Source organism: Schistocerca piceifrons, chromosome 1, assembly GCF_021461385.2.
Source record: "Schistocerca piceifrons isolate TAMUIC-IGC-003096 chromosome 1, iqSchPice1.1, whole genome shotgun sequence".
Classification (NCBI taxonomy): domain Eukaryota; kingdom Metazoa; phylum Arthropoda; class Insecta; order Orthoptera; family Acrididae; genus Schistocerca; species Schistocerca piceifrons.
The window spans coordinates 953,999,721-954,024,445 of NC_060138.1; the positions used below are offsets into that span (position 1 = coordinate 953,999,721).

The 24,725-nt window shown below is 43.7% G+C and overlaps 1 protein-coding gene across 1 annotated transcript in view; it reads left to right on the plus strand.

Annotated features, from left to right (window-relative positions):
- The window catches only part of LOC124776771 (discoidin domain-containing receptor 2-like), a 783,719-nt gene that overhangs the window by 242,517 nt on the left and 516,477 nt on the right, over positions 1-24,725 (plus strand). Inside the window, exon 2 of the mRNA XM_047251912.1 lies at positions 20,558-20,665. The gene's annotated coding sequence lies outside the window, so the exon portion shown is untranslated. The remainder of the gene's footprint in view (positions 1-20,557; positions 20,666-24,725) is intronic.

Here is a 24,725-nt window from a genome sequence, read left to right on the forward strand (position 1 = left end):
ACAATTACAATACCTATTGCTGCTTGGTCCCCGCATGTCCTGACTTTACCCTGTACCTGTTGAGGCTGTTGCCCTTTCTGTACTTGCCCAAGGCCATCTAACCTAAAAAACCGACCCCACGCCACACAACCCCTGCTACCCGCGTAGCCGCTTGTTGCGTGTAGTGGACTCCTGACCTATCCAGCGGAACCCGAAACCCCACCACCCTATGGCGCAAGTCCAGGAATCTGCAGCCCACACGGTCGCAGAACCGTCTCAGCCTCTGATTCAGACCCTCCACTTGACTCTGTACCAAAGGTCCGCAGTCAGTCATGTCGACGATGCTGCAGATGGTGAGCTCTGCTTTCATCCCGTTAGCGAGACTGGCAGTCTTCACCAAATCAGATAGCCGCCGGAAGCCAGAGAGGATTTCCTCGGATCCATAGCGACACACATCATTGGTGCCGACAAGAGCGACCACCTGCAGATGGGTGCACCATGTACCCTTCATGGCATCCGGAAGGACCCTTTCCACGTCTGGAATGACTCCTCCCGGTATGCACACGGAGTGCACATTGGTTTTCTTCCCCTCTCTTGCTGCCATATGCCTAAGGGCCCCCATTACGCTCCTGACGTTGGAGCTCCCAACTACCAGTAAGCCCACCCTCTGCGACCGCCCGGATCTTGCGGACTGAGGGGCAACCTCTGGAACAGGACAAGCAGCCATGTCAGGCCGAAGATCAGTATTAGCCTGAGACAGAGCCTGAATCCGGTTCGTCAGACAAATTGGAGAGGCCTTCCGTTCAGCCCTCCGGAATGTCTTGGATACATTCAGCGGCATTGTGATTATGGATCAATTTTATACATAATGTGATTATGATTCTTCCATTTTTATAGGAAAAGTCATTATTTGTGGGAAAATAGAGGCTAATTGTAAAAATATGACACTGTTTCGTTACAGCACCTCGCTGGAGATCACTGTGCAGGAGAATGCCTAACTTTATCGTCCCCACATTGCGTCAGAATCGCTGTTCACAGAGAGTGGGAAAACTGAGTAGCTACTATGGTCACCTGAACTCCACAGTAATGACCACAAGTAGGGTGTACGCAAATTAGGCAAGTAATCAAATTGATGAGGCATTTGAATTATAGTCCTCTGTTACCTTCTGTTCAAAAACAGGGCTACTAGTCAGTTATTTCATGTTAGATGCATACACTAAACTCGTTTGTATTTATCAAATTAAATGTGGGATGTACTTTCTCCAAATCGAGGCCCACTAGTAATACAGGCCGTGGTGCATATTTCACAGCACGTGACCCTACATGTCTTATGAGTGCCAGCAGCTGTCTCCGGCGGGAAGCGAGTAAGTATTTCTGACGAAGTTAGTAATTCTTGACTGAGTGTTTAAACGCGTGGAAGGTCTCGATAGCACTCGACAAAATTAAGAACTCTATTGAGCACCTTTACAATTAAACATTGATTTCCCAAGGGCCCTGCATGGAGCCGAGCGTTCACGGAGCTTGGCGGACAAGCCTAGTAATGTGACGTCACAAGTTCGTCGCAGGGCCCGTGTACCACGTTGGTCCCGCTCTGAATACATGTTCACTGCTATTGTGTTTGTTTTACGTTTTCATCATTATAATCTTCTACAGTTTCCCGGCGCTGGTAAGGTCTGCTTGGAAAACAACCAGACCATCTTCTCCGGTTTTCCCACATCTCAGTTGCTACTCTGGCTAAGGATTCTCCTCACGTACGACTGTTTTTCTCCACTCCACTCCACTCAGCAACTTATCTCACGGAATTCTCCTTTGTCTCTTTTCCCTCACCCATCTTCACCTTTTACAGCTTCCTAAGTATCCTTATCCATTCCCTTCGCATAACCGCGCCTTTGTAATCTTCAACCCTCAATCTTCTGTTGTAGGGGTTTCTCATATATTACCTCCTCGATACATTCTTTTAAGTTCCATTAACCAAAATTCTGTGCTAAACAGGCTGACTTTTACATTCAGGAGTACTTATTAATAATAATAATGAGCGTATGGCATTGGTGGCCAGGAGACTTTTCGCGGGGCGGTTCGGCCGCCGTTAGACAAGTTCTTTAACGCCACTACTGCGACTTGCGAGTGCATGAGGATGAAATGATGATGAAAGACACACAGCACCCAGTCATCTCGAGGCAGAGAAAATCCCTGACCCCGCCTGGGACGAACCCGGGACCCCCTGCGCGGGAAGCTAGAACGCTACCGCAAGGCCACGAGCCGCGGACGGGAGTACTTATTCATTCTCACTTTCTTACTTTGCAGCAGTATACCTACATCGTCTGCCAACTCTTGTTTTTTCTTGTACTAGTGTACTTCATCGTTTAATAGATACAGAACCTTAGTAACATGGAAAATCTTCCTTTATCCTAAATAACAAGAACTTGTGTTTCGTGATCTTCCATTTTTGTTATTACTATCTAGCACTTGTATCCGTGCTCGCATTCCTTTATTATCTGATTGCAGAATTTTGAGTTTTTAATGATCCCACAATAAAAGGGTCGGTGATGACCTCCTCCGGCTAGGAAACGGCTCATCAGATAGTAAATGTGTAGCAGTTATTATCACCGACTCACTCTGACATGTCATTCGGTTTCGGCAGGTTTGTGTTCTACGTAGTTTGCAGCGCAGTTAAGCATTTTAGCAACGTGACGATACGACGAAATAAACTGCCACTGACTGGACAAGCAGAAAATGCTGCTGTAGCATAAACGTGTGGTGTACTGTACTTGCTCACAGGATCTTTGAGGTAGGCTGCAGGAGATGTCCCCGTGTGTGAAAGTTTGTAGCGTGCTGTTATCATGGTCGTGAGGTTAACATTTTGAATATCAGGTGCAGCGTGATACTGAAGATTATCAGACTCTAGTTTGTCAAATGTTACGGGCCCAAAGTTCTTCTGTTTGAGTTCAGTAGAGGGCTGACAGTAATGGAGGCAGCCATAAAAACTTGCGCAGTATACAGGGATAATGCCACTGGAAAAAGCGCGGTAATAACATGGTTTTTCCGTTTTAAGGAGGGTCAGATAACATTGGCGATTCTCCACATTCAGAATTTTACGAAGCGGTTAAAAGCATTAATCCACAATGATCCATGTCAGTGTACTCGAGAACTAGCGAATCTGATTAATTGTGATCATTCCATCATGGTGCGACATTTGCATGCAATGGAGAAGGTTCAAAAATCACGTATATGTGTGCCACGTCGTCTATATGCGTCTCTGTTTCCTAGTCATCAGTTGGCTCGTGAACAACACCGACCAATCATATCCTGTATCGTTACTGGTGACGAGAAATTGTATCTTCATGCTAACATAAGGAAAAGACCTGTACGCGTCCGCAAAAGAAATTGTTATGCATTTGATGTAACGGCGGCGTTGTGGAGTACTAAGAATTGCTTCCCTCACATTTACTCTGATAGGATTTGGATTGAGAAGTAATTCCGCACCCTCCTTATTCACCTGATCTTGCGCTCTCTTATTTTCACCTTTTCCGCTTTTTATAGAACACCTTTCAACGAATTTCCTTTCCGGTTGACAATGCTCTCTGAACATGGCTCGCGGAGTTCTTCGCCTCCGAACCACGTCACTTCTACAGCCGCGGAATCAAAAAGTTACCCCAGCTTTTACACACTGTTGTAAAGTGCAGGAGAATATACACTACTGGCCATGAAAATTGCTACACCACAAAGATGACGTGCTACAGACGCGAAATTTAACCGACAGGAAGAAGATGCTGAGATATGCAAATGATTAGCTTTTCACAGCATTCACATAAGGTTGGCGCCGGTGGCGACACCTACAACGTGCTGACATGAGGAAAGTTTCCAACCGATTTCTCATAAACAAACAGCAGTTGACCGGCGTAGCCTGGTGAAACATTGTTATGATTCCTCGTGTAAGGAGGAAAAATGCGTACTATCACGTTTCCGACTTTGATAAAGGTCGGATTGTAGCCTATCGCGATTGCGGTTTATCGTATCGCGATATTGCTGCTCGCGTTGAGCAGAATATGGAACCAGTGGGTTCAGGAGGGTAATACGGAACGCCGTGCTGGATCTCAACGGACTCGTATCACTAACAATCGATATGACAGGCATCTTATCCGCATGACTGTAACGGATAGTGCAGACACGTCTCGATCCCTGAGTCAACAGATGGGGACGTTTGCAAGACAACAACCATCTGCACGAACAGTTCAACGACGTTTGCAGCAGCATGGACTAGTAGCTCAGAGACCATGGCTGCGGTTAGCCTTGACGCTGCACCACAGACAGGAGCACCTGCGATGGTGTACTCAACGGCGTACCTGGGTGCACGAATGGCAAAACTTCATTTTTTCGGATGAATCCAGGTTCTGTTTACAGCATCATGATGGTTTGGCGACATCGCGGTGAACGCACATTGGAAGCGTGTATTCGTCACCGCCATACTTGCGTATCACCCGGCGTGATGGTATGGGGTTCCATTGGTTACACGTCTCGGTCACCTCTTGTACGCATTGACGGCACTCTGAACAGTGGACGTTACATTTCAGAAGTGTTGCGACCTGTGGCTCTACCCTTCATTCGATCCCTGCGAAACCCTACATTTCAGCGGGATAATGCACGACCGCATGTTGTAGGTCCTGTACGGGCCTTTCTGGATACAGAAAATGTTCGACTGCTGCCCTGGCCAGCACATTCTCCAGATCTCTCACGAATTGAAAACGTCTGGTCAATGGTGGCCGGGCAACTGGCTCGTCACAATACGCCAGCCTCTACTCTTGATGAACTATGGTATCGTGTTGAAGCTGCATGGCCAGCTGTACCTGTACACTCCATCCAAGCTCTGTTTGAATCAATGCCCAGGCGTATCAAGGCCGTTATTACGGCCAGAGGTGGATGTTCTGGGTACTGATTTCTCAGGATCTATGCACGCAAATTGCGTGTAAATGTAATCGCATGTCAGTTCTAGTATAATATATTCGTCTAATGAATACCCGTTTATCATCTGCATTTCTTCTCGGTGTAGCAATTTTAATGGCCAGTAGTGTATTATTGATGAATGAAGTCGCTATTATATATATATCTGTTGTGTTTATTTAACTTATGGAGGCAAGCTACGAACTTATGCACCAGCCCAAGTGATTTAAATTGTGTTAATTACCATTAAATAACATTTCTAGTTCATTAGAATGGTCCAAACACGTTTGTCATGAACGTCAGTCCGACCAGCACCAAGGCCCCGACTGCAGTTTTGTGGGATGCCCAAAAAATTCGCAGGTGGCAAAAACAGTGAACGGGGTTGTGCGGCTCCTCCAACTGCAGCTAGGGAAATGAACGGTGTGGAAACTGGCGCTGGCGCGCAGATGGCCGTTCCACCTTGAGAGCGGAGATGGGCTCTCTCCAGTGAGGGGGAGGGAAGTTAAAAAAGTTGACCGTCGCGGTGCGGAGCACCGGCTGCGGCGGCCAATCGCGGCTCCGGTGGCGGCGGCTTCGCATTGGCCTTCCTAATTCGCGTCACGTCTGGCACATAAACCAGCGCGCCACTCGGCCAAGTTGCGCGCACTCACTACTCCGCGAGTTTTATCCACCGCCACCTCCTGCGGCGCGCGTGAGAATGGCTGCGCACTCTCTGCTCGGACTACCTGCCGTCCGGCGCCGCGCCGCAGCAAGTAGCCACGCCTCGAGCTGCTCGCTCATGTGAGAAGCTTTACGGCGTTTCATCAGTAAATCTCAGAAATATTTTTGAAACAGACGGAAGTTTGGTTTGATACCATATATATCTACTGTAAGTGCCTATGGAGAATTACAATACCAAATTCGGTATGTACTTTTTCTACATCTACATCCATACTATGAAGTTTGGTTTGATACCGTATATATCTACTCTAAGTGCCTATGGAGAATTACAATACCAAATTCGGTATGCAGTTTTTCTACATCTACATCCATACTCCGCACGCCACCTGACGGTGTGAGGCGGAAGGTACTTTGAGTACCTCTATCGGTCCTCCCTTCTATTCCAGTCTCGTATTGTTCGTGGAAAGAAAGATTGTCGGTATGCCTCTGTGTGGGTTCTAATCTCTCTGATTTTATCCTCTTGGTCTCTTTTCGAGATACACGTAGAACGGAGCAACATACTGCTTGACTCCTTGGTGAAGATATGTTCTCGAAACTTCATCAAAAGCTCGTACCGAGCTACTGAGCGTCTCTCTTGCAGAGTCATCCACTGGAGTTTATCTATCATCTCCGTAACGCTTTCGCGATTACTAAATGATCCTGTAATGAAGCGCGTTGCTCTTCGTTGGATCTTCTCTGTCTCTTCTATCAACCCCATCTGGTACGGATCCCACACTGGTGAGCAGTATTCAAGCAGTGGGCGAACAAGTGTGCTGCAACCTACTTCCGTTGTTTTCGGATTGCATTTCCTTAGGATTCTTCCAATGAATGTCAGTCTGGCATCTGCTTTACCTACGGTTAATTTTATATGGTCATTCGATTTTAAATCACTCCTGTTGCATACTCCCAGATTATTTATGAAATTAACTGCTTCCAGGTGCTGACCTGCTATATTGAAGCTAAATATAAAGGATCTTTCTTTCTATGTATTCGCAGCACGCTACACTTGTCTACATTGAGATTCAGTTGCTATTCCGCGCACCCTGCGTCAATTCGTTGCAGATCCTCCTGCATTTCAGTACAATTTTCCATTGTTACAACTTACCGATATACTACAGCATCATCCACAAATAGCCTCTTCCGATGTTATCCACAAGGTCATTTATACACATTCTGAATAGCAACGGTCCTACGACACTCCTCTGCGGCACACCTGAAATCACTCTTACTTTGAAAGACTTCTCTCCATTGAGAATGACGTGTTGCGTTCTATTATCTAGGAACTCTTCAATCCAATCGCACAATTGGTCTGATAGTCCATATGCTCTTACTTTGTTCATTAAACGACTGTGGGGAACTGTATCAAACGCCTTGCGGAAATCAAGAAACAGATCATCTACATGGGAACCCGTGTCTATGGCCCTCTGAGTCTCGTGGACGAAGAGCGCGAGCTGGGCTTCACACGATCCTCCTTTTCGAAACCCATACTGATTCCTACAGAGTAGATTTCTAGTCTCCAGGAAAGTCACTATTATCGAACGTAATACGTGTTCCAAAATTCTACAACTGATCGACGTTAGAGATATAGGTCTATGGTTCTGCACATCTGTTCGACGTCCCTTCTTGAAAACGGGGAAGACCTGTGCCCTTTTCCAATCCTTTGGAAAGCTACGCTCTTCTAGAGACCTACGGTACACCGCTGCAAGAACGGGGGCAAGTTCCTTCGCGTATTCTGTATAAAATCGAACTGGTATCCCATCAGGTCCAGCGCCCTTTCCACTTTTGAGCGATTTTAATTGTTTTTGTATCCCTCTGTCATCAGTTACAATATCTACCATTCTGTCATCTGTGCGGCAATCTCGAGGAGGAACTACAGTGTAGTCTTCCTGTGTGAAACAGCTTTGGAAAAAGACATTAAGTATTTCCGCCTTTAGTCTGTCGCCCTCTGTTTGAGTGCCATATCTTGCTCACCAGATGGTAGAGTTTTGTCATGACTTGCTCTCCCAAGGCCGTCAGTAGTTCCAATGGAATGTTGTCTACTCCGGGGGCCTTGTTTCGACTCAGGTCTTTCAGTGCTCGGTCAAATTCTTCACGCAGTATCGTATCTCCCATTTCATCTTCATCTACATCCTCTTCCATTTCCATAATATTGTCCTCAAGTACATTGCCCTTGTATAGACCCTCCATATACTCCTTCCACCTTTCTGCTTTCCCTTCTTCGCTTAGAACTGGGTTTCCATCTGAGCTCTTGATGTTCATACAGGTGGTTCTCTTATCTCCAAAGGTCTCTTTAATTTTCCTGTAGGCAGTATCTGTCTTACCCTTAGTGAGATAAGCCTCTACATCCTTACATTTGTCCTCTAGCCATCCCTGCTTAGCCAATTTGCACTTCCTGTCGATCTCATTTTTCAGACGTTTGTATTCCTTTTTGCCTGCTTCATTTACTGCATTTTTATATTTTCTCCTTTCATCAATTAAATTCAATATTTCTTCTGTTACCCAAGGAATTCTACTAGCCCTCGCCTTTTTACCAACTTGAGCCTCTGCTGCCTTCACTACTTCATCCTTCAAAGCTACCCATTCTTCTTCTACTGTATTTCTTTCCCACATTCCTGTCAATTGTTCCCTTATGCTCTCCCTGAAACTCTGAACAACCTCTGGTCCTTTCAGTTTATCCAGGTCCCATCTCCTTAAATTCCCACCTTTTTGCCGTTTCTTCAGTTTTAATCTGCAGGTCATAACCAAAAGATTGTGGTCAGAGTCCACATCTGCCCCTGTCTTACAATTTAAAACCTGGTTCCTAAATCTCTGTCTTACCATTATATAATCTATGTGATACCTTCTAGTATCTCCAGGGTTCTTCCATGTATACAACCTTCTTTCATGATTCTTAAACCAATTGTTAGTTATGATTAAGTTGTGCTCTGTGCAAAATTCTACCAGACGGCTTCCTCTTTCATCTCTTAGCCCCAATCCATATTCACCTACTACGTTTCCTTCTCTCCCGTTTCCTACACTCGAATTCCAGTCACCCATGACTATTAAATTTTCGTCTCTCTTCACTATCTGAATAATTTCTTTGATTTCATCATACATTTCTTCAATATCTTCCTCATCTGCAGAGCTAGTTCGCATATAAACTTGTACTACTGTAGTAGGTGTGGGCTTCGTATCTATCTTGGCCACAATAATGCGTTCACTATGCTGTTTGTAGTAGCTTACCCGCATTCCTATTTTCCTATTCATTATTAAACCTACTCCTCCATTACCCCTATTTGTGTTTATAACCCTGTAGTCACCTAACCAGAAGTCTTCTTCCTCCTGCCACCGAACTCCACTAATTCCCACTATATCTATCCATTTCCCTTTTTAAATTTTCTAACCTACCTGCCCGATTAAGGGATCTGACATTCCACGCTCCGATCCGTAGAACGCCAGTTTTCTTTCTGCTGATAATGACATCCTCTTGAGTAGTGTAGGTTGGTTGTCCGCTCCAGTAGCTGATTGGACAGCGTGACGGATTACCGTCCTACGAGCCCAGGTTCGATTCCCGGCTGGGTCGGGGATTTTCGCTGCTCAGGGACCTGCACCAAGGTGGCTACCCTGCCCCGTAAGGGGCCTCCCGTCAAATGACGCCAAAAGCTCATTTCCATTTCCATGAAGGTGGCTGATATTACACATGTTGATACATAAAGATATTTTTTTAAATGTTATTTACTGATTTATATTCTGTAGTAAAATGACAGATTTTATTTCAGTTTCTTTTACAATCGTTATTGTACATATGTTAGTTTCTTTGCAACTGTATAAGAATCTACATATTGCTTAGATCAGTGGCAAATACTGAAAATGGTTTGTTCTCGAAGTTTTTGTGACCTTATAAGGTGGCAGCTTAAATGAATATTAATTTCGCACCTTACATGATATTTACACGTCGTAACAAGTAGATGAATATGTCATCTGACATACTTTGGTGGTAGTGAGCAGATTTGCCTATCAAAATGTGCGGTAGGTAACGCCAAAATGGAGGACACTGGATTCGGCGGTATTAACACACCGAACCCAAATTCTACATGTCAGTGAGCGAAAGGTGATAAAAGCAGCTGGAAGAAACATTTTAGTTTCGGGGCAGACGCGAGTTCAGACACGAGTTGCGCCATCACGGCCCGCATGGAACGGAAGGCTTCTAACAGGGGTTGGTGACCTGCATGGAGAGAGAGGAAACGAACGCGCCAGGCAATACAACGAGGGGAGCAGGTAGCGGCCCAGCGCTGCTTAAAACGGAGAAATTCTTCAGAAAACTGCGTTGGGGAATTTCTAGATAGATACAAACAAACCAGTGACGCAGTTGATCACTTGAAAGGACCATGGTACACGCTTGTGATATACGTGAGTAACTTTTAGGCGACAGGAGCGAGCACAAAATGTCCGATTGGCTGAAATAAACTCGCAAGGAGATAAAGGGGCGACGTTTCGACGCAGTTTAAAGGTAGGCCCTTTGCGATTGGCAGGGGTACTTTCCACAAGATGAAAGCAATGCTCCCATTGGTCTGAAAAGGCCACGACGTGAAGCACGAAAGTACACAGATGGGGGACAGTTTGCTACGAAAGACACAATACCGAAAACTTTGGGGACTTTCCTCTGAACCAGCGTCAAGTGTAAAACAGGGTGCAACACGCTCTGTACGATGCCAAAAGAGGAGTTTTTGCGTGAACGCTGTGTTCACTTTGGCTGACATTCAGCTAGAAATTATCTGAAGAGTCTTTAAGCTCTGACAGCGGAGAAATGAAACAGCCACATAGTTAATTGTTCTTGTGAGGACTGAGAGGGCATTGAAGTATACACGCTGCTTCATCTATGCACTTGTATATCGCCATATTTTTCAGACTAGGGATGAGTGTATGTTTTCTCGCTTATCGAGAAACACAGGACAGTTTCAGCTGATAAAATCAGTAAAGATTTTGATTAGCTTTTTATATGATTTTCAGAGTGTGAGAGCAGCCATAAAGCCGAAATCAAGTCGCGGCTAAAAGTAGATGCCGCTGGCAGAGGCGTGAAATTGTTGGATCACCAGTTTTCATCCACTGTGAACCTGAGCAGCCTTGAGTAATGTTTTACTCATCTTGTCACAAAAACTAACCATCCTCTGTGGACGTGATTGTCATCGAAAATACGAGTAGTACCGAAGATGGAACCGGAATAGTATGGTTTTTCGTAATATTGGCCAACTTCAATGTCTAGAAGTAAAGAAAGACTTGCAGAGAACCTTCTATTTAAATTTGATAACGTTATGTTCAATGTTATTTCTGCTAAACACGACGTAATGCGTTATCTTGATAACTATCCTGAAATTGTCATGCCACAATACAGGGTGGTCTTCGACAGTGACAGAGCGAAATATGTCACAAAATAAGCATCAAACGAAAAACCTACAAAGAACGAAACTCGTCTAGCTTGAAGGGGAAAACCAGATGGCGATATGGTTGGCCCGCTACATGGCGCTGCTATAGGTCAAACGGATATCAACTGCATTTTTTTTAATGAGAACCCCCATGTCTTATAACATATTCGTTTAGTGCGTAAAGTAATATGAATGTTTTAGTTGCACCACTTTTTTCACTTTGTAATAAATGGTGCTGTGATTGTCACAAACGTATAACTACGTGGTATCACGTAACACTCCGTCAGTGTGGACGGTATTTGTTTCGTGATACATTACCCGTGTTAAAATGGACAGTTTACCAATTGCGGAAAAGGTCAATATCACGTTGATGTACGGCTATTGTGATCAAAATGCCCAACGGGCGTGTTCTATGTATGCTGCCCGGTGTCCTAGACGACGTCATCCAAATGTCCGGACCATTCGCCGGATAGTTACGTTATTTAAGGAAACAGGAAGTGTTAAGCCACATGTGAAACGTCACCTACGACCTGCAACAAATGATGATGCCCAAATAGGTGTTTTAGCTGCTGTCGCGGCTAATCCGCACATCAGTAGCAGACAAATTGCTGAGAATCGGGAATCTCAAAAACGTCAGTGTTGAGAATGCTGCATCAACATCGATTGCACCCGTACCATATTTCTATGCACCATAAATTCCATTGCGACGACTCTGAACGTCGTGTACAGGTCTGCCACTGGGCACAGGAGAATTTATGGGACGATGACAGATGTTTTGCACGCGTTCTGTTTAGCGATGAAGCGTCATTCACCAACATCGGTAACGTATGCTGGCATAATATGCACTATTGAGCAACGGAAAATCCACGATGTCTGTGACAAGTGGAACATCAGCTACCTTGGCGGGTTAATGTATGGTGCGGCATCATGGGAGAAAGGATAAATGGTTCAAATGGCTCTGAGCACTATGGGAATTAACTTCTGAGGTCATCAGCCCCCTAGAACTTACAACTACTTAAACCTAACTAACCTAAGGACATCACACACATCCAACCTGCCACATCGAACCTGCGACCGTAGCGGTCGCGCGGTTCCTGACTGTAGGGAGGAAGGATATTTGGCCCCCATTTTATCGATGGCAATCTAAATGGTGCTATGTATGCTGATTTCCTACGTAATGTTCTACCGATGTTACTACAAGATGTTTCACTGCATGACAGAATGGCGATGTACTTCCAACATGATGGATGCCCGGCACATAGCTCACGTGCGGTTGAAGTGGTATTGAATAGCATATTTCATGGCAGGTGGATTGGCTGTCGAAGCACCATACCATGACCCACACGTTCACTGGATCTAACGTCCCTGGATTTCTTTCTGCGGGGAAAGTTGAAGGATAATTGCTATCGTGATCCACGCCTAAACATGCGTCAGCGCATTGTCTATGCATGTGCGAACATTACGGAAGGCGAACTACTGGCTGTTGAGAGGAATGTCGTTACACGTATTGCCAAATGCATTGAGATTGACGGACATCATTTTAAGCATTTATTGCATTAATGTGGTATTTACAGGCAATCATGTTTTAACAGCATGCGTTCTCAGAAATGATAAGTTCACAAAGGTACATGCATCACATTGCAACAACCGAAATAAAATGTTGAAACGTACCTACGTTCTGTATTTTAATCTAAAAAACCTATCTGTTACCAACGGTTCGTCTAAAATTGTGAGCCATATGTTTGTGACTATTACAGCGCCATCTGTCACAAAGCGAAAAAAGTGGTCCAACTAAAACATTTATATTTCTTTACGTACTGCGCGAATATGTAACAAAATTGTGGTTCCCATTTAAAAAAAACGCAGTTGATATCCGTTTGACCTATGGCAGCGCCATCTAGCGGGCCAACCATAGCGCCATCTGGTTTACCCCTTCAAGCTAGACAAGTTTCGTTCTTTGTAGTTTTTTCTTTTGACGCTTATTTCGTGAGATATTTGGCCCGGTCACTATAATTGGACCACCCTCTATATGTAAACATATTTGTTCGTTTGACGCTTATTTCGTGAGATATTTCTCCCGGTCGCAATCAATGGACAACCCGATATATGTAAACACATGTGCTTCTTTAACAACAATATAGGAATAAAACAAATTTAGTACAGCTAAACACCAATGTGCTCTGTCATAGAATAGGTGTCCACTTCTAACCCCCAAAATTTGTTCTAGTGACGCTAACGCACTCACAGGGTGACGAACGTGAAAAGGAGTGGAGTGTCAGAACCTTGTTTGTACAACAGCTTGTAACGGTACCAACAACCACATTAAACGGTAGTCAATACTAACGTTATACCTCCGCGAGGAAATTTTGATAGTTGTGGCCGTGAAATAACCTAATGGAAACTGAACAGTCAAACTGGGAATTGTTTCCGAAACACTCCAGCAGAGTGTAAACAATAGTAATCGATGGGCCTGTAAGAGACGTTCTCCCAGCACAAAAGCAATTTGTAACATTACATATTAAAGCCGGTCGCCAGCCTAATTAGGCATTGTTGTCTCAAGCAAAATGATAAAGCAGAAGGCAGTGCTAAGGCTAAACTACCCTTCCTTGACAAACACACACACACACACACACACACACACACACACACAGACTAAACTCTTTCCTTATGTATGTTCATACTACAACACAGTAACCTAATCTTGCAGATAAATGTGCTACTAAGAAACAAATGGCCAGTGACACAGTAAACAGTAACATATGCCTCCGAACAACATGTACCTTAAATGAACTAGGTGTTACAGTTTATAAAACCAATTACTGACACGCATGAAACTAGTAGCAATACTGAACAGGGAAGAGTATGAAATAATTCTGAATTTAAGTGAGGGGCTCTGCTAATGATAATAATCTGTAACTTCATTGTTTAGTAAAGGGTCTCCATGCATGTGCATTAACCAACTTTCATTAGAACAGATAACACAGTAAATAGTTTTTTTTAACTCGCTTTAATGCAACGAAACATAATGCAAATCTGACCACACTGTCTCTGAAGGAGCTTTGTACTGCTTCATTAACTGACTAGCCTAGTGCATGAGGGCCATTAAACTTTCATGGTTTGGAGAACCGTGCTCATTAACAAAACTACACCAGTTTGTATGAGAAATGGTAAGTATTATCACTAATTATTAATTAAATTAAGCACAACAAACTATAACTCTTTAAATAACAAATGTGCTTTCATAAGCAGTCTTTTGACCTACTCAAAAGTTATAATTGGCTGTGCAAATAAGAACACAGCTTTAAATTCAAGATGAACCACTTTCTCATAATAAATTAGGCCGCTCGCAATTAAACTCACTAGGTTAGGGTTCCTCTCCAGGTTTGTGATTTGGGATGATTACGGGTGTAAGATAGAGTTTTTAGGAACACCACGATTATTATTAAAATCAACCAAATTTCACAAATACCTGGTCCATTTACAGAGTTTCACATGTAAAGAATTTAGTGGAAGGCTAGTGCCACTGGTGGCGCAATTTGCAGTGGCTATTAATCTGGCGGCGATGCAGACATAGCAGTAATATTGGCCTCCCCCTGTTACATATTTTCTTGGCGTCGAAATTATATTTTTATAGGGCCAAAGACCATGTCATGATAATGGTATCACCAAATGCAGCATCCGAGGCCCATAAATACTGTCCTGAAGCTCTTCTGGCCTCAAAACTCCAGGAATATGAGGCACAATTATCCGCTACTGCTAACGAGATGTTAACCACAGCACTGCTCAGCCCAGACTTCTTACCCAAAACAAAGGACGAGTTGCCACTTCCGCGCCAACCACACCTCTTCCGCTCCGTCAGGCTACTTCCGTAGCTGCAGGGCTCCACCACATTATTTACGTTCAACACTACCTTCCCTAACTACGGACCAAGTCATTTACAGTACAATATGTAACAATCATTTCAATAGATATATAAATTCACAAAGACATTTTAAACAACATCGTTCAAATGTTCACATAACTGAAACATTTATACGTAGTCAAAGAATTTCCATGACAGATACATTTTATATAAGCAACACTACAGAATGGCATAGAAAAATCGATACAGATACAAAATAAGTCGAAAATAGGTGTTTCAAGCTGTCATACATTTTAAAATGAAAGTGTTACCTGCACTTTAACTGATGTGTATCTCTCGCGGTGTGTTAGATGACAGTAACAATATAATACTAATGTCGCATTGGTGGTGTGGACTCTTGCATTGTCCTGCATGAAATAACCGTTTATCTTTTCGTTTGTTGTTAGTCCTCCGGAAAAAGTTGCAGTGCATTGTTCACATATCTACTGAAGTCGTGGTTTGGTGGAAAGAGATCGGTCCACTATTCCTTTCATACTAACACATCACACTTCTGATTTCCCATCAGACACAGGATCACCTGTAACTGACCAGTAATTTTAAAAGTCTGCTGTTGACTATCCTGCGGATAGCCCGATGAATGCAGTACTGATGTCGAGCAAAGTGTCTCTATTCTTCATTCGGAGCACAGTCGCCCTTTGTAACGTCTGAGTTGGAGGTTGTGCACAACGCTGTGGGAATGTACTAGCGACTAACAGTTGTGTAGCGCTCTGTGATGACACTTTGTCTCGGATACCCTTGCAAGGCAGCCCCTAATTCTTCTCGTTCGACTAAAACCGTTACGGCACCAGTCAGAATCCAGAGAATGGGCCGCCCTGGTATTGGTTTCCGCACAACTCTGAAGCCAACGCCTGCGTCGTCAGTGAAATATCCTGCAGAAAATTCGAATTCTGACCATGAATAAGATTTCCCCAGAAAGGAGATAGCAACATTTGCTTCCTGTTTACTACATCTTGTACAGTGTACATTAGTTAAATAAGTGTTCGAAAGAGAATAAATTGGTGTAGAAGAAGTTGCTATGACGTAACATCTGTAACCTACATTTAAAAACAGTTGAGCCGTGTCTTTGATATCTTAATGGCATAGGTAGATTGTCAAAGAGTTTATTGTTGTATATTTGTCCACTTTCGGTTCAAAAAATGGTTCAAATGGCTCTGAGCACTATGGCACTTAACATCTGTGGTCACCAGTCCCCTATAACTTAGAACTACTTAAACCTAACTAACCTAAGGACATCATACACATCCAAGGCCGAGGCAGGATTCGAACCTGCGACGGTAGCGGTCACGCGCTTCCAAACTGAAGCGCCTAGAACCGCACGGCCACACCGGCTGGCCCACTTTCGGTGCCAAAGTTAGATTCGTTAAAGAGTAGTACAGATCATTTTTCCTTATACTGTTGTGCTTGTGGATATCTCCGTTACTCTGAAACTCAGCTGGATTCTTGATACTGAAAGTCATAACTGAAAACATGAGGTACTGATATTCGATACTGGAATGCAAAGCTCACCCAAGTGCAGGTATAGGAGCGTGCAGATATAGGCGCAGATCACAATTTAGTAATGATGAAGAGTAGACTGAAATTTAAGAAAACTGTGAAAGAAAGTGGAATCTGAAGCACTGAGGAATGATGAGACGTGTTTGAAGTTCAGAACGGATGTCGATACCGTATAGGTGAAGAGGAGCGGTAATTTCTAAAACGGGCATTCACAGACAGCCGGCCGTGGTGGCCGAGTGGTTCTAGGCGTTAGAGTCTGGATCTGCGTGACCGCTACGGTCGCAGGTTCGAATCCTGCCTCGGGCATGGATGTGTGTAATATCTTTAGGTTAGTTAGGTTTAAGTAGTTTTAAGTTATAGAGGACTGATGACCTCAGATGTTAAGTTCCATAGTGCTTAGAGCCATTTGAACCATTTTTTTTTTTTTTTTTTTTTTTTTTTTTTTTTTTTTTTTTGCAAACAGAAAGAAGACTGCGCTGCGGTCGCAACGCGTATGTAAGACAACATGTGTCGAGCACAGTTGTTAGATCGGTTACTGCTGCTACAATGGCAGGTTATCAAGGTTTATGGGAGTTTCATGGGGGTATTATAGTCGACACACGTGCGATGGGACGCAGCATCTTCGAGGTAGCGATAAAGTGGGGGTTTTTCCGTACGACCATTTCACGAGTGTACCAGTGATTATCAGGAATCCGATAAAACATCAAATCTCCGACAGTGATGCGGCGGGAAAAAGATTCAGCAAGAATGGGACCCACGACGACTGAAGAGAATCATTCAAAGTTACTGAAGTGCAACCCTTCCATAAATTGCTGCAGATTTGAATTCTGGGCCATGAACAAGCGTCAGTGTGAGAGCCTTTCAACGTAATATCATCGATCTGAGATATCGGAGCCGAAGGCCCACTTATGTACCCTTACTGACAGCACGACACAAATCTTTACGCCCAACCAGGGCCCGTCAACACTGGCATTGGACTGTTGATGACTGGAAATATGTTGCCTGCTCGGACGAGTCTTGGTTCAAATCGTACCGAGCGGATGGACATGTACTGTTATAGAGACAACATCATGATTGCATGGTCTCTGCATGTCAGCAAGGGACTTCAAGCTGATGGAGGCTCTGTAATGGTGTGTGGCGTGTGCAGTTGGAATGATGTGGGACGCCTGATACGTCTAGATACGACTCTGACAGGTGACACGAACGTAAGCATCTTGTCTGATAACTTGCATCCATTCATGTCCATTGCGTATTCCGACGGTCTTGGGCAATTCCAGCAGGACAATGCGACACCCCATACGTCCAAAATTACCATAGAGTGGCACCAGCAACACTCTTGTGAGTTTAAACACTTCCGCTGGCCACTTAACTTTCCAGACATGAACATTATTGAGCATTATCTGATATGGCTTGCAACTGCTGTCACAAGAGATCTCCACCCCCACCTACTCTTATAGATTTATGGACAGTCCTGCAGTATTCATGGTGTCAATTCCCTCCAGCAGTTCTTGAGACATTAGTCGACTCAATGCCATGTCGTGTTGCGGCATTTCTGCGTGCTCGCGGGGGCCTTACACTATATCAAACAGATGTATCAGTTTCTTTGGCTCTTCAGTGTATATTAACACCTGCACTGGTTCCTTTGGATTTGAAATCATGACATTATCCTTGAAGTCTGAGGGTATTTCCTCTGTCTCGGTCATGTTGCTTGCTTGTTAGCATATTTTTGCCATGACTGGCTGGCCTTATTTCGACTTAAGTCTCTCAGTGCTCTGTGAAATTCTTCTCGCCGTATCATACTTCCAATGTGACCTTCATCTATTTTCTCTTCCCTTTATACAATGTTGCAGGACCATTCCCCTTGTACAGCCTCTCTATATATTCTTTCAACCGTTCAGTTTTCCTTCTTTTCTTAGTACTGGTTTTTCATCTGAGGTGTTAATATTCATACAGCTGCTTCTCTTTACTTCTAAAGCTACTTTAATTTAGCTGTCGGTGGTATCTATCTTTCCCCTAGTTGTTTATGCTTCTATGTACCGTACTTGCGTTTGTCCTCTAGACATTTGTACTTGCATATTTTATAGTATCCGCGAATTTATTTTTAGACGTCTGTATTCCCTTTCGCTTGCTTGATTTGCTGCATTTTTACATATTCTCCTTCCATCAAATAAATTCAGTATATACTGTGATATCGAGCGATGATCACCATCTTTATACGTATTTGATATTTTGCTGCCTTCACGATTTCCTGTCTCTCTTGTTGTGTATTTCTTTTCTCTGTTTCAGTCAGTCATTGCAAGTCCCTCATCAAAATCATGTTTTGCTCCCCCTCAACTATTTAAATAAAATCTTTTATCTCGTCATACATTCTTTCAAAAGCTTTGTAACCTGCTTATCTACTTGGCTTATAAACTTGTACTACTGTCGTGGATATCGGTTTCATGTCAACCTTGGCTATGATAATGCCGTTCATCTGACGAGAAGTACTGTTCATTCTACCCGAGAACTTCACTAATCTCCATTACATGTAACTTCAACCTATTCATTTCTCATTTCAAATTTTGTAGCCTACTTACCCGATTAAGTGATCTAACATTCCATGCTCCGACCTATTCAGTGCCATTTCTGTTTTGCCTGACAACGACATCCTCCTCGATAGGCCCAACCCGGAGATCCAAATGGAGACTGTTTTACCTCGGAATATTTCACTCAAGAGGATATAATCATAATTTAAGCATAAAGTGGGAAACGCAATACGAGCGCAGCCTGACCCTGCAACTACTGAAAAGACTGCTACCCCTCTTCAGGAACCATATATTTGTCTGGCCTCCCACAACCCCTCTGTTGCAGTTGCACCCTATGGTATGCACGCCATTCCAACTCGGCAAGGTCTGTGTTCATTGGAGAATCTGTTAGTACGTAACTTTAATAGGAGCTGGGAAATTTTTGGTAGTAGAGAACTGGAGACGTGTATTTTTCCAAAATTTGAAGCTAGCCTATCGTTGCTAAACCAGTCAGTAACTTTGACAAGAACATGTTGATGATTCTTTGCTTGGCTTGAAAACAATGCTTGTATCATCTTCAAGCACCCAATGCAATTTCTCCCCGCACACATTATGTTGTGTCCCTCTTTCGGCATTCTGTTTTCTGAATAAAAACTGAACCACGAATGTGCTGAACTATGTATTCCGTTTTCATCTGCCACAACGATATAGCCACAAATATTTACCAGTAAATTAGACTATCATCATCCACACAATCAGATGCCTTCAGTATGTCATAGAAGACCGCACCTGGTGAAATTTTGTCTTTTAAAGGTTTTGTTATGTACTTAGGTAATGTATAAATTAATGGATAACGATGGATTATGTGAGTGACTAAGATCATTACGTGTTTTGGGCCACAACTTATTAGGTATTATCTGCTCCATGCCAACTTCCGCTTATTAGAGTTAAGGTGATCGTTTATATTTCGGGTGGGACGTAAGATTAATATCTATTTCACGAAGTTTACTCTGTATTTATCATGGGTCAAATGGCTAACCTCTCTGCTGAGTGTGACGGAGCAACACTATCTGAGACTGCGGCGATCATTCGATCTAATGCGGTAATTAAGCTCGACGGACATCCTGCCCACATTTGAGGGGAAAAGCATACGTAGAACCCGACTTAATTCCATTTCGTACTTTTATTTCCGATCCATCGTAACAATACAAACACAACAATCCACTCCACAAGCAGTCAACACAGTCAGGCTCAAGATTCAAGTACACAGCATGCAACAGTGAAATGTCTACATTTGGATATAACACAGGATAATGAGGATAAAGTCCCACAGCTTTGCCAGTGTGCATTGCTTTCGAATTATGAATCACTTTGCTTCTGCATTTCATATCCTTCAGTCATATTGAGAGGGTTCTTGGCTACACTTATGTTTTGATTTTTCTTCGAAATCTGTGTGTGTGAAACACGTATGAATACTGACTTCACAACAAGACGCAAGGAAAGCCTTCTAAGCTAGCCGCCACTCATCGAAGACATTGTTGCAGGTGATGTTTATTCTTTGTAAGCGGTGCTGAGAAACAGGTGCACTGCTCTGATTTGTGCGTCACTACTTGTTGCAGACTAGGCGCTCGGGCGGAATGCGGAGCCGTGGCCGCGACTGCGGCCTGCCCTCCAGCCTCACAACCAGACCCAGCACCACCACTGGCGTCAACGTCACGCTCCCGCCGGTGGGTACCGCACAGAGCGTTGCAGCCCGCTGCTCTCATTGTCTGCCTGCTGCGCAGCGAGGAACGACGCGACACGCCGCCTCCCGCCATTGTTCGCTTCCAGCGACAAGAAATACGTCAAAAAGGGCTCCTGCCAGGCCTCCTGAAACTGCACGCTACTTCGTACGTCCTGTGGACATGTCTGAAGCCTAAGATTCGGACAGATGAGCTTCGTGAACCGTAGAATACACTCTAAGACAAAAAAAGGCGATGCTCCGCGTGGAATTATCCGAATGAGACTGAAATTGGTAGATGTGACGTACATTACAGACAAACAACTTGATTATACTTTCAGAAAAAGAGGATGATTTATTTAAGAGAAAGAGCTTCACAAACTGACCAAGTCAGTAGCATTTTGACCCTCTTCAGGCCTTTTCCAACCAGTTATTCAGCTTGGCATTGATTGACAGAGTTGTTGGATGTTCTTCTGAGGGATATGATGCCAAAATCTTTCCAAATAGTTCCTTACATCTTCGAAATCCCGAGCTGCTTGGAGGGCCCTGCCCATAATGCTCCAGACGTACTCGATTGGGGAGAAATCCAGCGAACTTGCTGTCACGATACAGTTTAAGCACGAAGACATGCAGTAGAGACGCCAGCCATGTGCAGTCGGGCACTTCCTTGTGTAAATGTAACGCCTGAATGGCTTTCTATTAAGGGCAAGAAGCGAAGTGTAGAATATCGAGACGTACCGCTGTGCTGTAAGTATTCCGCGGATGACAGTCAAAGTGGTCTGTTATGAAATGAAATGAAACCCCAGACCATCACTCCTCCTTGTCGAGTTTGGAGGACGGTAGTCAGATTGGTGTCCCACCGCTCTCTGGGAAGCCTCCAGACGCGTTCCTGGCCTGGAACCTCATTGACTGGAGTATAATTTTCAGCGATGAGTGCTACTTCGGAGTTAGCCCCGATGACCAGTGAAGACTTATCTGGGGACGCCTTGGGCGACTGTGGGAGACGATCCTGAATGTCGCCTGTCACACGGCCCAAAAACCAGGAGTGCTGGGGTGCCGTTTCATTTCATAGGACGACCCATTTGGTTACCATCTGCAGCACCCTCACAGGGAGAGGCACGTTGGTGATACTCTACGCCCCATTTTGTTGCTCTTCATGGCAAGCCATCCTGGTCTTACAGTTAAGCAAGATAATTCTGGCGCATAACTGACGACAGTTTCTACAGCTTCTCTTCGTGCTTGCCAAACACTGCCTACGCCAGTGGAACTCTCCCCATTTGAGAACGTTTGGAACATTATTGGTAGGGCTCTCCGAGCAGCTCGGGATTCTGACGGTCTAACGCACCTATTGGACAGTATTTGGCACGATATCTCTCAGGAGGACGTATAGGAATTATCAATCAATGCCAATCCGAATAACTGCTTTCGTAACGGTTAGAGGTGGACCAGTGCGCTATTAACTTGCTCAATTTATGAAGTCTTTTCCATTAAATAGATAATTCCATTTTCTTTGAAATTGTGAACATTTATTTTTCTGAATACGCACATCTACCAATTTCAGTCTCATTCGGATAATTCCTTCGCAGACCGCTGTGGCTGAGCGGTTCTAGGAGCTTCAGTCTGCAACCGCGTGACCGCTACGGTCGCAGGTTCGAATCCTACCTCGGGCATGGATGTGTGTGATGTCCTTAGGTTAGTTAGGTTTAAGTAGTTTTAAGTGCTATTGGACTGATGACCTCAGATGTTAAGTCCCATAGTGCTCAGAGCCATTTGAACCATTTGAATTCCTTCGTGGAGTGTCGTTTTCCTTTGTCTTAGAGTGTATCGGCTAACACGTCAGGTTGCTATGGCGACGTTCAATCTTTCCCGAAATGGGAAACCTGTAGTGAAGATTAGGTAACACGTTTAGTGCACTTATAAAAGCTCACCTGATTAAAAACTACTCATTCCCAGGAGACATCACAGTGATACCATGTAGTACCACCTGAAATTTTCATAACAGTCTCAATTCAGTGAGATCGTAAGTCCTCAGATGCTTTCAGATATGCCATATCCAGCTGAAGGTGCAGTGGAGATGCTGATTGCAGCATTTCTCCCGTGTTACCGTCTTAAGATCGGGTAATTTAGAGGAACCAGTGGAAATCTATAGGCTGCCTCAGTGTTCATCAAACAAGGAACGTATGCTTGCAGCTCTGTAATGACGGATGTTGTCAACCTGAAGTCTCAAGTATTCCACAGCATACTTTTCTTGAAGTTGAAGAAACGGCAACAACGGGTCACAGAGAAAGATTATGAAACACCCTGATACATGTTCATAGTAATCTAATTCGTTGGTGCCAAATCATGTTAAGAAGAACATCCCAAAAATCACCACAGAACCACCACCAGCCAACTTCTTGACGCGTGAAAGATGCATGAACGAATTATCCATGACATGTATCCATCTGTTTGTAAGCAACCATCATCTCAAATAAAACAATGTGCAGTCCCTCCACTCACTGATGGTGAAATAACGGTATGAGGAACAGTTTAAAAATGTGATAGTGCCATTGTATTAACCCTTCCTCTTAAACATCCATGTCAACTGATCTGAATTTGTTATAACCAGAGGAAACTACATTTCTCAGGCCATATCGGTTCTTTCATTGTTCAGGGAGAGCGTTCATAGAACTACAATACGAAATATTAGTTCCATCTATTAGATGAATGAAAAAAAGATTTACTTGATACAATCCTCTGCCACAGGTGAGCTTGATAATTTACAACTGTCATTGACTATTAAAGCATCACTTCATGCATTAATTAATGAACTGTTCTCCTGAAGTGCAACATTCAGCATTTACAAAAGTACATTTCCACCTGAGACTTGAATAAATCTTTAGCCTTACGCGATGGTGTTGACGGCTTCAGCTGAGGTCACAAACTGGGGGGACAGCAGTTCCATGTTGCGCTCCATATTGCCCTCTGGGCGAGGACACTGCTGTGCTGAGAGAGAGGGAGTGTCTTCTTCAGGCTCTCCCATTCGTCGCTGCGGATTGAACTGACAAGGGAAGGCCGCCAATTGTGAAATTCAGATTCGATTCATACTGCGCATAATATAAGCTCATGGCCAGAGGAGTAATGTGGCAAAGCACCAAGATGCACTTCTCAGCCGTTGTCGAGAAAATCGACAGTTAAAAGAAACCGTTGCGGTGAAATACTCTCTACTATTAATAATTTTCCAGAGCGTTCTGGCGCAGCGGTAAGCGCTCGGGTTCGTAATCTGAAGGTCGCCGGATCGAATCCCGCGCCATGCAACTTTTTTTAATTATTAGTTTTTTGTAATTCAAATTATATATGTATATATATATATGAATTGCTTATGCATGTTGGGGAAGGCGGATCGCTCTCCAATTGTACCGCCTCCATTTTTCCGTTTGTTTAACAGAGTGTACCAAAGCTCTCCCGTCCGCACTGATTTTCGACGATGTTATAAGTTGCCCTAGGGACCGCATCTACCTTCTTTCGAAGTTAGCGGGCAACTATGCTGTTGTGCGGCGGCTCGTTTCGGCCCATTCAACATCTGTCCTTCAAGTGTAACGAGCGAGTAACGGAGTTTATATTTCATACGTGCCACAGCAAATTTGTGTTCGTGGGGGTTTCTATTCTAATTCGAACGTTTGACTTACGCTATACGTATTCGTTTCGGAATATCGTTTCTACGTCTTCCGTTAACTATACGTGGTTAACATTATGAAGACAATTAATAACATTTGTGAAATACAACTTTGTTTGCGGAAAACATAATGATGTTCGAAGTCGCCAGTTTTTCCACGACAAACGACTTTCAACAACTTATTATATGCATAATTGTTGCAACTGATTGTCGGGAATTATATATATATATATATATATATATATATATATATATATATATATATATATATATGAATTACAAAAAACAAATACTAAAAAAAAAATTTTGCATGACACGAGATTTGAACCGGCGACCTTCGGATTACGAACCCGAGCGCTTACCGCTGCACCACAACGCTGTAGAAAATTATTAATCGTAGAGAGTATTTCAT